Here is a 16843-nt window from a genome sequence, read left to right as displayed (position 1 = left end):
TTCATGTAATTAGACATAAAAATGAAGCAGGAAAATCTCTCTTTGCCTGCACAATAGCCCAAAACCGGAACTCACTCCCAAGCCATATAACTACCACTACTTCTAGTACCCAATTCAAACACCTCCTGAAATCCCATTATTCAGACAATTGGCTCTGCTCTTGCTACTCCCCAGGGTAAACAATAACTATGCACAGTTGCAAGGATTCTGCTACTCTCTAACATTTTCCTTACATAGCCCTGCTAATATCCTTGCTTATTCCTCCAAACTCAGCATCAGTACAATAGGATAAAACATACTAACACCTGTACACTATAGTATTAAAATCTGTACCTGATAAAGGCTATAATCTGTATCTGAGAAAGGTATAAACCTTATCAGAGCTCTTTATAGTCTCATCTTGGTCTTACTTCAGTACCTATACTTTTGATGTGTGGGTGTGAGCATATATATATATATATATATATATATATATATATATATATATGGGTTCACTTCAATTCACTGAACTTTCAATTCACTGACTTTCATTTCACTGACACCATTTCACTGAAATTCATTTCACTGAAACTTCATTTCACTGAAAGTTCATTTCACTGACAACTATTATTACAAAGTAAATGGAATATGCCCCCTTCCCCACTGTAGTGCAACCCTGGAGTTAGAATATATAGTTAGGGGGGTGTGGGAGGCAGATCCCCCCACATCGGTGGGTGTGGGGGGGTGCAGCCCCCCACTTCATTTCATATGATATTCTTACGTTTTGATATAATATTGCTTAGTAAAAGAAAAGTAAGTGGGGGGCTGTGCCCCCCACACCCCCCGATGTGGGGGGCTCTGCCCCCCACCCCCTAACTATATATTCTAACTCCAGGGTCGCACTACAGTGGGGAAGGGGGAATATTCCATTTTATTGCTAATAATAGTTGTCAGTGAAATGAACTTTCAGTGAAATGAAGTTTCAGTGAAATGAATTTCAGTGAAATGGTGTCAGTGAAATGAAAGTCAGTGAATTGAAAGTTCAGTGAACTGAAGTGAACCCATATATATATATATATATATATATATATATATATATATATATATATATATATATATATATATATGTGTGTGTGTGTGTCTCTACAAATGTAAATGTATAAATGTATTGTGAATGAGAATGTATAAAAAAAAAAAAACTTTTTAATTTTCTACTAATTGTTCGTTTTACTAGATGCATCATATGCTGTGAAATTTTTCATTTTTGTACTACTTTAAATAATGTAACACCTAAATTTGTTCTTAAGAATTGCTTAGAATTTTATAAATGCTAATAGTGTAAAATGGAGCTTTTCTCCCCAGGCCTTCGCTGAAAATGGACCTGTGTCCAGTCGGACCCTCCCGGTTAACTAATATAAAATAAAAAAAATAAATAAAAAAAAATAAATAAGTTTAATATTGATCCCTAATAAAATATACTGTCATAACTTAGGAGCAGATCCAATAAAGTCTACATGGTACACTAAAACTGCTTGCACATCGTGGTGCGATGCACATCGTAGCATGCTGTTTTGTATTCAGTAAGTGGTTCTACATGCTGTGTACAGCCATATAAACACAGTAAACATCATGGCATGCTAATTACAGCATAAGCAGCTGAATTGTATGCTAATCAACCAATCCAAGATGGAGGAGCTATTCCACAAGCTATAAAGCAATCATGTAGACCCAGTGCAGGTTTTGGCTGCAAATTCCAAAACCTATTGGAATACAGCCATGGCAACTACTCTACATGGAAACAATGTTAGGGGCTGCTGTTGCTTTTATTCTTGTGTATGTGCAACAGGCCCAGGTCTATGCTGCTGCTACTGCTAATAGTTCTCGGCCAAGGAAAAGGTGTTTAGATCCAGTTTACTACAGGAACTCTGCAACCTCTGTTGTCCTCAACTGAGAGGAAGGGCAAACCGAGGGGAACCAATACCTGTAGCTACAGAAACATTCCAGAGACCAACATGAGATATGCTGGGGGTGTCAAAGGCATCAGCATCCAGGATCCTCCATCAATTCCTGAATGCTATGCTATAATATGCCAATGACTACATACATTTTCCCCATACACCTAAGAACAGAGCCACAGCTATGCAGGGTTCCTGCCCTCTAGCACACTACCCTGAAGTGCTGGGTGCCTTAGACTGCATGTATGTTGAAATCAAAGCACTGCCAAGGGAACAGAGAAAGGTGAACACAGACGGAAAGGGCTTCCAATCCATTAACTGCCAGGTCATGTGCAGTGTTAAGGAAATAATCCTGAATGTGTGTGCTGGCAACCCAGGCAGTTACCATAATTCACATATCTGGCAGTTACCATGATTCATATATCTGGCACAACTCTCAACTCTATCACATGTTTTCTGGGGGGGATGTCCCACAGGATCATTTACTGGGGGGTGCAGGTTATGCACTTGAACCAGGGGTGATGATGCTCATCAGAAATGCAAACACACACCAGCTGAAGGACGTTATAATGAGGTACATGCTCAAACAAGAAATATTATGAAGTTCGTGTTTGGGATGCTGAAGTCACAGTTCCAGTGCCTAGATAAATCTGGGGGAGCTATGCAGTACAACCCCTGTACTTGTGCTGAAATGTTCACTGTCTGTGCTGTCCTTCACAATATTATTCTGAGAAAATGGCTTCAGCAGAAACACTAAGGGGAAGGGGCACACATTCCACCATCATGGGCAAGGTCACCATAGCCGCATACAGGTGAGGAGTCAGAGAGGGAACCACCAGCTGCTGTGGGTGTAGGCAGACATAGGTGTGCACAATATGCACTTGCCCTGCCCAAGAGGCAACAGATAGTACACACGCTCACCACTTAAGGGGTAAAAACTTCATCCTCTGCACATGCATACAGTACTATTGATGCCAGGCAACACTCACAACTTTTACTTACCCATGTAATGGCTGTATACTGCTAGCATCACATAGAGTCAAGTGAATTAAAACTCTTGTAACTGCTGGACTTCCAAGGTAAGTGTTGAACCTGGAAGAGGAAAATAAATAGCTAAGAACACAAATGAATGGCATATCCTTGCATGCTGTTACTTGCTAATGTAAATAAGTAGAAGGTGGGTGATTTTTACATGACATCAGTATGTGACAGCACTGACTTATGTCAATAGATGTGTTCTCTGTCAACTAATAGACCTCATGCAATAAAGATACACACATTACAAAAACCTGAAAGAAAGCAGTAGAATTTTCAATAGAGCATCACAAACACATATATACTAAGTATTCAGTTAGCTATGCACCCTGGGCATCAGACAAAAGACTTGTGTATCCCTGAATCCAAAAAATAGAAAATCAAGGATATGGCACAGTTATCATTATTTGCACAGAGTGCTGTTTGGTGGAGGCCAAGAGACCAACGCTGACACTAAAGGTAGTGAGTGCGTGTGAGTAAGAAAGCTAGACAGTCAGAATTTTTGATAAAGTATGACATGGCCACTGAGACAGAATGACAGAATGAGCTGTAAGCCTCATGATTGACCCAGGTAACATTTAGCTGTGTGCATCTGTTTGGGGACTTAAGGTGAAACGTGTGTGTGAGTGTCTATAAAAAACACAGCCAAGCTCTGTGCTAGCAGTACATCCTGGTATGCTGTACAGGTGTGAGCCATGGACTGTAGAGGTGACAGTTGCACTGGCACATCCATACCCATGGTCAGATGCACTGCTGCTACCTGAACATGACTGTTGTCTGCTAGATGAGCTGTCCTCATGACTAAGCCCAGGACCACCACACCATCTGGGTGTGGACAGCTCAATCACTGATGCACAGTGGAAGTAGTGCCACTAGAGGAGTGTGATCAGGCAAGGCCATGTTGGCTAACCTCAGATGATGATGCTGACCTACATCCACATGAATGCCATCCTCCTCCCCGCAGATGTTCCCTCACAGGCACTGATCATTCCACCATGTCAATATCCAGTCCACTGAATCAGCAACACTACGGAGGCAGTCACACATGTCATCCTGTGCCACATCTACAACCCTAAGCATGTCTTCAGAGGCACTATTGGAATGTGCCTGCTCCTCCAAAATCGCCCTAAACATATGTTGAGTGGCACGTAAAGACACAACAGGATTAGGTGGAGGGTCAGTAGCAAACCTTCTATGAGAACCCCTAACACCTCTCTCATGCGGCACCTTGCCATACTTTGGCTATGGCCAGATTCAACCAGTACTGAAGTTGCATTAGCCACACTGTCCTGATCAAGCGTGTCACCCTTCACGTGTCCAATATTTGAGGGCTCACTGAAATAGCTATGCGTAGGCCTACTGCCTGTGTCTGATGGAAATACAGGGGATGGCTGAATGTCAACATCAGTGTCAGATTCATCCTCTGCACACACACCCCCCCCCAACTGTGCCTCTGTTTGGCCACCATCATTATCAGAGTCTGCTGATACTTTGACATCAGGTCATAAGAGTCCTACACTTCCACTGTCAGGATCACCTGTGATAATAACCAACAAACACAGGAATGAAATTAATACCTACACTACAATTTGATATATGATAACATACTAACACTGGTGCCACTATCACAGATAGTACAGAAATACACACTCACTCATGACACCCACCTCACACATATGGATAAATGCATAGTTCTGACAAATAGTCTTCAATAATCAAATAAAAATGTTTGGCTTACCATGTGCAGATGATTCCACACTTGCTATGGCAGATGGTCCTGGAAGCAGTTAAGCAAAAGGTAAGGACAGACACAGTCATCACAATTCCAGTAACTCAGGGGGACAGACTTTTTGCCTATATATCCATTAACAATACTTTTAACTGAAAGCTGCCTAACATATCCACACAAAGCCCACGTGTAATGGACAAAAATGTGTTGTTAACGGCATCAATTTATCAATAGGTTCATTAAAAAAATAAAATAAAATAAAACAACAGGCACTATTATAGAATATTTTACTATACAAGAAAATGCTATAAATGGACATATGTAAGCTTACCTGTAAGATCCTCTTGGCACATACATGTCCTCCCAGAAACATCAGCACCAACATCAATCACAAGTTGTACACTTTCCACTGAGCTTTCTGGATCTCTGACAGTGGACAGGCACTTTTCATTTGGTGTCAAGTGGTGGCTTTGTAACAGCACCCCCGTAATCAGCTGTTCACAGGAAACTGCAGCTGCTCTCCTCCGGACTGATGAAATCATATCAGTGGCCCTATGATGCACCTGATCATAAGGCCTGTTTTGAGCTCCTATGACATTTACATCATTGACTACCTGGTTCCAAATCTGCATTCTGTCAGCCATATCCCTATGTCCTCTCTCAAGCAAAAGGGACTCTGGCACCTGAATGCTTGCACGATTACATAATTTTCTGAAAGGGGGTTTACATGGATTGGTATGTTTGTGTGCGATACTCCTATGTGACATAAAACAGAGAAGGATACACCACATAAATATCACATAAAATTAAATTACTGCTTATATATGTGCACATATTTTCAACATTAACCACTGATGGCACACATGTCAGTTATTCAAATTTAAGGTTATGTGGTTGTACCATATCACACTGACACACAAACCAATTTGTTTGATCCAAAACAAGGAATAACAGTGGAGTAATGTATTGTTTATCACATAAAGAACTGGATGACTTCACAATTTCAGGAGCAAACCTCTTCAAAACAACTTTTGCTGTGGCAACACACAAGTGGTACTTGGCTCCCCCATCTGCAAAACAACTGGCAAATGACCTTTTGTACCAAACAAGGAATAACACATTAGTCTATTGTTATAAATGCTTTCTAAAAAAATTCTCCTACTATTTGCATGCATTTACATTAGAAAAGTCAATTTTATACAATTGCCAGTCACCTCTCCCTCTATCCAGCACTTCCCTGGAAATGTCTATGAGTCATGTTAGAAGCCTACCACACCTGCATCATTGACAATATATCTCAGCAAGTAAAATGCCTGACAAAAATGCCTGTGCTAACAGTGAACTTATAAGAAATGCATATAGATAAAAGTTCCATTTTCTAATGCATATATATATATATAACATGTGAACAAATGTAGCATGTACTTGAAAAACACAATCATACCTTAGCAAGATCAGAAGGCGTCTGTGCAGATAACTCTAAAGTAATAGCAATCTTCTTCTGTGTTCTCCACATACAAAACTCTTCTCACCTTCAAGTTCCCTAGCTATGTGTTTAACTTTTTTAGTGCAGATTCAGGCCTCTGAGCATGGTGAAGATGCAAATGAGGTATGAACTCATTAGAATTGCTGAATGCCAAACTTTTGACATCACATAACAGGTATAAACATAGTGTAGACACTACCTTGGTGTTAGTTGCTGATGGATTGCAACTGTGAATGATTAGTAGTAGGGAGAAAGAAGACACAGCATCAATTCAGACTACCTTACCTACAGTGGGTGTGTCACAAAAGATACACTTACAAAATGTAGAATTAACTCTAGCAAGCTTTTAAATGGAAGTGAACAGCACACATTTCTAATTTTGTTCACTAATGGCCAAACTATTCTGCCTTTGCTGAAAACTGTTTGTATTTTACTGTCATGTAATTTTATCATACATTTTAATGACAATAATACAAAATGCCATGTAGACTGCATGTCTGTGAGTACAGCACAGATAAGGGAAGAATGAACACAATACAAAGAGAATACAAAGCTACATTTGTGCAAACAATATTCATAACTGCTTGTATGATCACTCATTGCACTAAATATGAAAGTAGCACATGCACAGGCAAGTGAGACTGTACAAGTGTGTATGTCTTCTTAATGCTGTGGAAGAAATGGAACTTGCTTGTATGCACAATAATTTGCATTCCTGCTGCAAACTTGTTTCTGCGGCAAAGACAGATAAGATACCCCAGTCTGTTTTGTAGTTTCATTATTCTGATTTGTATAAAAACCTGTAAAGTATGGTGAAAAAGTATTTGTAATGTTATTTTTGTTTTCTTTTATATTTTTTTATTTGTTCCTTTTTATTTAATATTACTATGTGCATGATGTGTACTACTGCGGTGGTGGTGCTGCGGTAGCGTTGTCGCCTCATAGCAAGATGTTGTCCCGTTTAATTCTCAGCTAGAGTGTCTTCTGTGTGGAGGCATACGTGAATGGGGCGTGCCTTCGTTGAAGGTTGTGCGTCAGGGCTGGTAACCCGGTACGTAAAAATCCACTACCAATCATTAGCGGACCGGAGTTCCGCTGTGGCGACCAACCGGGAAAAGCCGAAAGACACAAACAAACAAACTATATGCATGATGTCCAGCTTAGTGTAAATATGGTGAAATAATTAAAAATTTATGGAAGCTGCTTCTATGATAAAGACAGCATAAATTAAAGCTGTGAATCCAGTGTGTGTGTAGGACATCTTTTACTGATAAAAATTAATAAATATTTTTTACAATAAATATTTATGTTAGACTCTGCTAATCTCATTTGCATGTTGCTCACTTCTGTGCAAACACAGTGTAATGACCCAGATAACAAGTAGACATTGTTAATTTCAAAAAGGATAGGATACATTGTTGCAACTTTTAGGTTCCATTGCGCAAACATGCTGAGTAGTGTTGCACAATGGTCAGCAACCTTTCACAGCAGCTGCAGGTCTAGAACGCCTGCAGACAACAAGTAGACATTTGTCAATTTCAAAATGAATACATTCTATCATGTATGGTTTGCCACCACCCAAACACGCTATGCTGCATTGCTGGGTAGTCAGCACACATACATAGTAATGAATGTGAAAATATACAGCTGCTGACCAGTTGTTTCTGTGACAACAGGTGTAAGTTAAGGGCTACAATACAGTAAAGTCCAAAGTTTAATTGCTGCTGTTCCACTTTGCTTTTTATAAAAATTAACATTAGAAAAATAATTACACATAGAAATAACTGTCTATAGCAGGTGCATTGACCATACACAGGGTATCTGTGATATATTACATGTGTAACTGTGGGTATTAGTAGAATTATGGTTCTACAATTAAACATTTATTTTCTGAGGTTTCATGTCACACACATACATGGTTAACACTCAACTCTTTAATTTAAATGTATACCTAATAAGCAAGTCTGACAAGCAAGGTCTCATTTGCAATGAACACGCTGTACAGTAATGACTGTAACAAATATGCTTGTAGCCCAGCCTTTCCTGTAGCAACTGGTATAAGTCAATTCTCAGAATACAGGTGAGCCAGTGTTCTAATCTAGCACACTCCAAATGTTGTTAATGCTTGTCCACTCAATTATAAAAAATAAAGAACAAAGTAAATATAATTATAAATAACAATAACTATGTATAGCACTGGAGCTCATATGAATTATATGTGTGACTGAGGGTATACTAACAATTATGTTTCTGTACTTAAAATTGTCTGTTTCTGGCCTTGGATGGATTTCATACTTCAATGATAGTCATTTACACATGAATTTATAAACTAGGACCTTGTCAGCTCACATATATACACGGTTAATTCTTCACTGTGTCCTGTGTATATAAAATTAATCCTTCACTCTGTCATGTGTATATAAAATTAATGAGCATGTCTGACAAGCACTTCTTCTGTGACAAGGATGAAAAAACACCTATGCTGAAGAATATGTTTTGTCTGTTTTACATAGATTTGAATTCCACATTGTACAAATTACTTTTATCAGTGTGTAAAGACACAAAAATGTGTCAGGTCATAAAATTTATACACCCAATACATGTCTGCAAAGTTAAAGCAACTAACAGGTACAGTAGCAACCAACCCATAAACAAATGGCAACTGTCGCATTACCCTCCCTGTTTCATATACTGCCTTATTCTCTGTTTGGCACTGTTGTTCTCAGCTTAACATTGTACAAACACAGTTGGCATGGTTGTTTGGCTTTATGCACTAACTATAAAGCACAATATCTTGAACTGGTGGGAAAACACTCTAACTGTTGCTGTTTCACCAGTACAGACATGGCAGTAGCAACAAGGGAAGGTGCCCAATTTAGGTTTGTAAGATGGGGTGTAGAGGAGTCCAGAATATTCACTGGAGTCCTTGTAAAGCATCACAGCCATAGGTTACTGCAGGGGTACTATACCGGTTCTCAATATAAATCAGAGGCTTGGTATAGTCTAACCAAGGCTATCTCCAGTGCGACTGGCATTTCACACACTGGAGAGCAATGCAGGCACCACTCTAATGACCTAAAAGGCACAAGCAGGAAGAACTCAACCAGTGGCTGGATGAGTTTAGGACTGCTGACATCCTAGAGTTGTGTGAGTATACAGATAAAGATACTTTAAATTAAAATTAGATAGAGAGATGGATATAGCCAAGATTGGTATGCATAATGTTCTTCTCTTTTTCTCCCCTTTTTGATTTACAACAGCCCAGATGATAGCAGTAAACAGGGATGTCCATGCTGAGCATTTGGAAAGACTTAGAGAAGCAATTAGTATATATGCAGCACAAAAGAATATTAGTTTATTTAAAGTATATCACTTATAGACCTTATTAGCAAATTAAACATGCATATTTTAAGTGTAAAATCAAGCATGCATGCTTCAGTTTGTAGCTTAAGCCAACTGTAGGAGTTAGTTGTAATAGTGTATTGAAATGTTGTGGGTTCATATCCAACAGGTAACAAATATATCATAAAATAATTTAAAAATATATAATAATGTCAACAAAATTAGTGTACATGCCATGCTGTTAACTTAATCTGTGTTATTTGATCAAGCATATGTGCAATATATGCTGTTGTAAGAATTACATGGAACAATTATCAATGGTACTTTGCAGTTGTTAAAAAGTGTACTTAATGTAAAAATAAAAGTATTATTTATATTGTAGTAATTTATTGAATGTCATATATGATGGTACCAATTATCTTCTTTTTTGTCTCTTACCCCACCCCTTATCTCTCTTTTTTTATGTGTGTGGTCCCAATATTCTGATGTCATCAATTTCTGCAACTCACTAAATGATTTACAGCACAGGGAGGTAGGTCAGCCAGTGTGGCTTATCCTGTTACCTCTCCTACAGCTGCCACACTGACGGTAAGAACATCTGCAATCCAAATTGCCAGTACTGCCTCTGCAACCCCTACACTACCTGGATCCTCCACATCTGGTAGCATTACCCTGGTAGCTATAACTCTCAACTGTCCAGATTTTCACAGAATGTCCAGATTTTTGCATTATATTTTTGGTCTGTTCCTCGTAAAATCTGTGATTTTCTGGCAAATCACTGGGATGATCTGAGGACTGAAGTCACTAAATAATGATATATATTTGAGTTTCAGAATTCATATCCTTCAAAAATGCATGTTAAGTCAAATCCTGTTATTCTAGCAGCTTTCAAAGTTGATAAGAGCAACATTTAAAATATGTCCCTAGTTTTGGGCCTTTGTCCCCCCATTCTGCCAGGCTTTTTCCAGATTTTTTTGTGGTAAGAGATTGAGAGGTATGCTGGCAGGTGGTGCAGTGGTACCTTCCAGAAGTATTAGCAGAGGTGGTGATTTTGTCACTGCCAAGGAGATGCCAGGCATGGTGCATGAGGTCATGGAAAGTACCATTGGTGCACGTCTCAGCTAGATGGAGAAGATGCTCACTGGAATGTTGGGCAAAAGAAAATGTCAAGCACTCCAACAACAAGCTGAGGAGGGGGATGGTGACAGTTCTTAGGGTGAGGACTAGAGTCTCACTTTCCCCATTTTTCACAGGCATGGGCGTCCAATGTCCCTTCCCTATCCCCAATCATGGTGTCCCCAAACCTGTTATGCCCCCTCACCATCCCTGTAACTTGTCTTGTTGGTCCTATTTGTCTGCACCCTCTTCCTTACCTACCCTACTTACCTGACTATGACATACCTACATCCCCTACCCAGCATTCTTCTCTTACTGAGGTAAAAACACAAAAATGGGCACCTGTCCCAAAAAAAAAAAAATAAAATAAAATAGTCCTATACATAGATCTCCACTTTGCACGTGTGTCTTCTTGACACACTTGATTCGGTCTATTTGGCTATATAACTTTATTGCATTGTTGTCACCCATCTTTGTTGAGGTGATAGTCCAAATTCATCCAATATTCTATCCATGTTCACTTTACACTGCTGAAGAAGTGGATAGCTATGACTCTTTCCTAATTCCCTCCTGCACATTCCAATATTGCTTCCCCTTTGTTCTTCTCCTTGCTTGCCCCCCATTTCACCAGTTTCCTATCTACCTCATTTTCACACCTTTAATCTGGCTGAAAAATAGAATCACATACCACACACATAAGTAATAAATCCCCATTGAAGCCCTTCACTTTTTGTCCTCTGCATTTGGGCAGAGTTTGGCATCGTGTACCAATGCCGAGAGACTGTGAATGGCTTTTTACTTTTAATGGCATGGTACATTTACCTCCTTGTAATGCTGTTTAAACCCACTGAACTAAGGAATCACACAGTTAAAGCAGAATAAAGGCACTTATATTAAAAATGTATATAATTATTTGTTTAGACTGATGACTGTATAAATATGTAAATCCATATGTGTACTGTTGACATAAATCAATTGAGTACTGTTTGTTGTTACACAGTACTTCACTGCAGTCAGTCCCTCTTACACTTCCAATAATTATCAGATGTAATTATTCACTTACATCATGAATACATATGTAAAAAAATTGATAGATCTGGATTTGAACCCAGTATCATCTGTGCTTAAAATAACAGCTCACTGCTATTACACCTGCTGTCACAGAGTCAGCTAAGTAGCAGGTGTTTTCCTTCCATTCAGTACTATTCAAAGTACTGACTGCCATGCCTTTCCGCTTAGAGAGTTTGTAAGGAGGAAAGCGAACCAATGAAACTCTCATAAGTGTCTCACTGAAGCAGCTACTTGCATTTCCTCATTGATTAACTATGTGCAAATGGGGAAAACAGTATAAATACTTTTTAAGGTTATACAATTTATGGACACCATAGCATCTGTTAGCTGTGTCTGCTGTAGCCAGTATGGATAAGTACTTCTCATCTTCAAGTAGGAGTCTTTATCTGTGCATCTCGCATGAGCAAACACTTTGCCATTGATTATGCAAACCAGCTGCTTGGTGGGGTACTACAGAAAGTGCGTATTAGCATGTATTACTAATGTTTACTGCACAGTTAGTCTTCATCCCATTAAAATCCACGTAAAAACACAATCAAAGGGAAAGCACTTTTTAATGCCTGAACACATATTTTCACCCAGTCATGTGTTACCTGTACCCATGCACTTGAAACTAGTTCCCAAATGTCAACTACACTACAGAAGTAAATAGCAAAACTGCATTGTTACATACCATGTACATCTTTATAATGACAATAGATATTTAGATTGTCTTATGCATGTATTATTGTGGACAGCAAATCTTTACAAATATGAACACATGTACATACACAGTTACATCCATGTTAATCACAAAAACATGTGTGTGTCTGTATGTGACAATAAGTGGCTAATGTATACAACATACTGGGAAACAGCTACATATGTCTCATTTATGCTGCATACATTCTTGACAGCTTTTTGCAACTAGTTTCACAAGCTGCCTCTTAAAGTATACCTGCACACTGGAAACACAAGAGGAAATAGTACATCCACACTTTGCACACTACTCTCATAACAGGATATGTTAACCACGTCATATAATGATGATGGCATCATCTATAAAGACCACTATGACAAGGCAAAAACATACTTCAATGGTGTTGCAAACATTAAATACTGTGTTTTGCAGATGGGAACAAAATACTTACATGTGTGTTAAATTAGCACAGCAGCCACATTATGTCTGTTTCTCTATGTATGTTTAAGTGTGTGCATAGTCAGGGGGACACCAGCCTGCATCCTGCTATCATCAATCTGGTCCCATGCAGAACTAATATCTTGACAATAGTACATGGCTACCCATCCATTTATTACATGTCTCCCACCAACTTCTCCCAAACATCCAGTGATGATATCATCCACTATAAATTGTTCAGCAGTAGTGGAAAAGTCAGACTTGTGCCATGGATCCTGCATTAAGTGCAAAATCTTCTAGCTGATGTCCCTAGTTGGGTAGGTGTTCTAATCTCACTGCAGTCAGCTGGTGTGTGTCTCATCAAAGAATCGTAAGTGTGTAGCCTACTGCCAGCAATACAGTCCCATGGAATACAAATATTTTGACAGTCATACATGGCTACTCATCCATTTCATACAGGTCTCCCAGCATCATTTCTCAAACATGCAATGATGATGTTGTCCACTATAAATTGTCCAGCAGCATTGTAAAAGTCAGACTTGTCCTGTGGAGCTTGCATTAATTATTGAGTTCTCTAGCTTGTGTACCTAGTTAGGTAGGAGGTCTAATCTTAATGCACTCAACTGGTGTGTGTGTAGTCAGAAAAGTGAAACTGTGTATCCTACTGTTAGCAATACAGTCCCATGGAGTACAAAAATTCTGTCAATCATACATGCCTACACATCCATGTCCTACAGGACCTCAACATCTTCTCTCAAACATCCAGTGAATATGTCATCCACTATAAATTGTCCAGCAGCAGTGTAAAAGTCAGACTTGTGTCATGGAGCTTGTACTAAGTACTGAGTTCTCTAGCTTGTGTACCTAGTTAGGTAGGTGCTCTAATCTCACTGCAGTCAACTGGTGTGTGTGTGTGTGTGTGTGTGTGTGTGTGTGTGTGTGTGTGTGTGTGTGTATTTGTGTTCATTTTGTTCACATTCAAGAGACCATTTTAGAACAGCATGGGAGTCAGTCCTACCACCTTCCTCTTCTCACCAGACACTGCTGATGTCATCAGCTATAAAGTGTTTTCTGACACTATAAAATTCAGACTTCTGCTGTGGCACTTGAATTAAATACTGTGCTCTGTAGATAGTTAGGTAGGTATTCTACTCTTGCTGCAGTCAGCTGCTGTGTATGTGTTTCTGTTTAGTTGATTCACATTCAGGAGAACATTTTAGAACAGCATGAAAGACAGTCCTACTACCATCTTCTCACCAGACACTGCTGATGTAATCAGCTCTAAAGTGTTGTCTAAAACTATAAAACCCAGACTTGTGCTGTGGCACTTGAGTTAAGTACTGTGCTCTGTAGATAAATAAGGGTTCTACCCTCACTGCGGTCAACTGGTATGTGTGTGCATTCAACAATCAGTATGCAGACAATTTTAGAATGACATGTGAGTCCACAGCTATCAGGCACTCCTCATAACATCTTGTAACATACACAGATTATGTTATTTTGTATAACATGCACTTTGACATCATCCAAGACAAACTTGTGCTGTGGCAGTAACATTAAGTGGTGTGTTCTCAGGCTTCTGTATTTATATATATATATATATATATATATATATATATATATATATATATATATATATAAGGATTCTAATCTGACAGCAGGTAACTTTAGTATGTATACACTGAAATATTATTTTGAGACAATTGTACACAGAGATGTGACTCCCCATCCATATCAAACACTCCTCCCAACATATTCTTCTCAGCATACAATGATGCTATCATACTTCATAAAGTGCAATGTGACAGTGTTAAAATCAGACATATGTAGTGGTGCTAGTGTTACATTGCATGGCATTCATCTTCTATACCTATGCAGGTGTAATGTTCAAATCAGACCCAGTGCACTGCTGTGTGTGTGGTTGCTGGTAAGTTAGGGCCATTGTAGGACCTTTCAAATTGCTCTTCATTTCACTACTACCCAGGAAAACCTTTAATGTAGCCCCATGCAGCCACCATCCTCTTTTTTTCCTTTGGCCACATTACATCCTTCCTGCAGAGGAGTGGAGGATGTCCTCATGTCAAATATGCATACCCATATCATGAAGCCTCAGCAAGCCATCTCCAGACCACTGCATGTGTCATTGCTAATTCTGCCATGGTGTGGTACACATGTCCCATATGGACAGTAGCAGTATGTAGTTATGTAGTGCAATTCAACAAATACTCACATATGCACAATATCTTACAGTCTTCCATCATATATATATATAGGGAGTTTGTTTTAAATGATATGATAATGGCTATGATTTTATGTGATGTTGCTTGTTACCTTAATAATGTCCTATGACTTTATAAACATTTGACATATCAGTGTTGCTGTCATTGACATGTGCTATGTTGAGGTGTGGATGTACAGTATGCCTACAAGAAGGTCTTACAATCTGTGATGTGAGCTACTGTATTGATAGCAACTGCTGCCATTTCATTACATGCTCCTTCTATAACAGCTATAGTTATATGCCTCCTGAGGACTGTTGACATGGTATGATAAACTTTTATGTGTATTGTTGGCTTATTAAGACATGTTGCAGTGGAACAGATTAACATTCTACACAGTTCTCATTCCACCATCACAGGAGACACTTGCAGAATGGCACAGGTGTGCATATGCCTACCAACCATTATTAAATGCTCTGTGATGGACATCAATATAAATCCATATTGATTACATGGGCACATACGTCTTGTTTCAGCCACATGTAATGCTGTGATATAAACAGAAACATCATGTTTTTATTAAATTGCAACCTTGTGGAATGCATTGTATGTGCAGTTGTGTTGCAATTGCCAAGGATTGTTGATGTGTTCAGCAGCACCATTGTGTGACTAGTAGCATTCATAGGTTCATAGGTTCATAGGTTGGTACTAGGCTATCAGCCCTAGGCCCTATACAAGCCTAGCCATAACAATTCCCTGGCTATTTCTTCCCACAATATTTATTTCCCTGGACCCCTGTCTAGCAGGGTGACTGATGTGATCCCCAGGGTAAATTTCCTATCTCCCATCCAGTCGTCAAGGTTTCTTTTGAAGAGGGGCAAGGAGGCACTCTGCTTGACATGTATGAGCAGTCTGTTCCAGAGTATGGGGAGTCTCTGGGTCAGGAACCTATCCCTCCAGCATGTTTTGTTCATTGTGATGACAAGATTTAGGTCCCTGGAGCTTGTGGCTCTGATTGATTCGGATTTCTTTAAGTACAGCATGTCCAACAGTTTTGGGTTTGACATGGCCTTGTATGTTAAGCAGTGATCACCTCTGAAAAGATGATATGCGACAGAGATAGCTGGATTTTTTTTTATTGGTCAGTGTAGGGCATCTGCTTTAGGCCTGTGATTCTTTTAGTGAGGTGTTTTTGTGTTTTCAGTTGTTGCAGATGTCTTGTGAGGTACATACCAAATGGGGCATTGCACTCTATGATGGGTCTAATGAGGGATGAGTACAGTGGGGCGATGACCTCCTTTTTTCTGGATGAAAAGCCCTTAGTGATGAGGTGTGCCACATAGAAGGATTTCCTGACTGTTGTGGCAATGTGGTTATTGAAGGTGAGACCACAGTCCACCTGAGTTCCTAAGTCTCTTATCACACTTTCGGTGTTTAGTGTACTGCCACCTATGTGGTAATTCATGGGTACATGGTTTTTCCCAAAGGGGATAACTATACATTTCTTGTCATTGAGCTTGAGCTCATGGCTCTGCCACCAAGCATCTGTTTCCGAAAGGCCCTTTTGTAGAATATCCACATCATTTGGGGATTCAGTAATGGCTCCCAGTTTGCAATCATCTGCAAACTTTGTTAGCCAGAGTCCCTTAGTGTTGGCCTGTACTTAAGAGAAGTAGATGCCAAACAAGAGCGGTCCCAGGACTGAACCATGAGGTACTCCACTTGTCATTTGTTTTGAGCTGGATTTGGTGTAGGCTACTTTTACAGTGTGGGTTCTGTCAGAAAGCCAGTTGG

Source organism: Protopterus annectens, chromosome 2.part2 (genome assembly GCF_019279795.1).
Source record: "Protopterus annectens isolate FY-2018-M chromosome 2.part2, PAN1.0, whole genome shotgun sequence".
NCBI lineage: Eukaryota > Metazoa > Chordata > Ceratodontiformes > Protopteridae > Protopterus > Protopterus annectens.
This window is presented reverse-complemented; position numbering follows the sequence as displayed.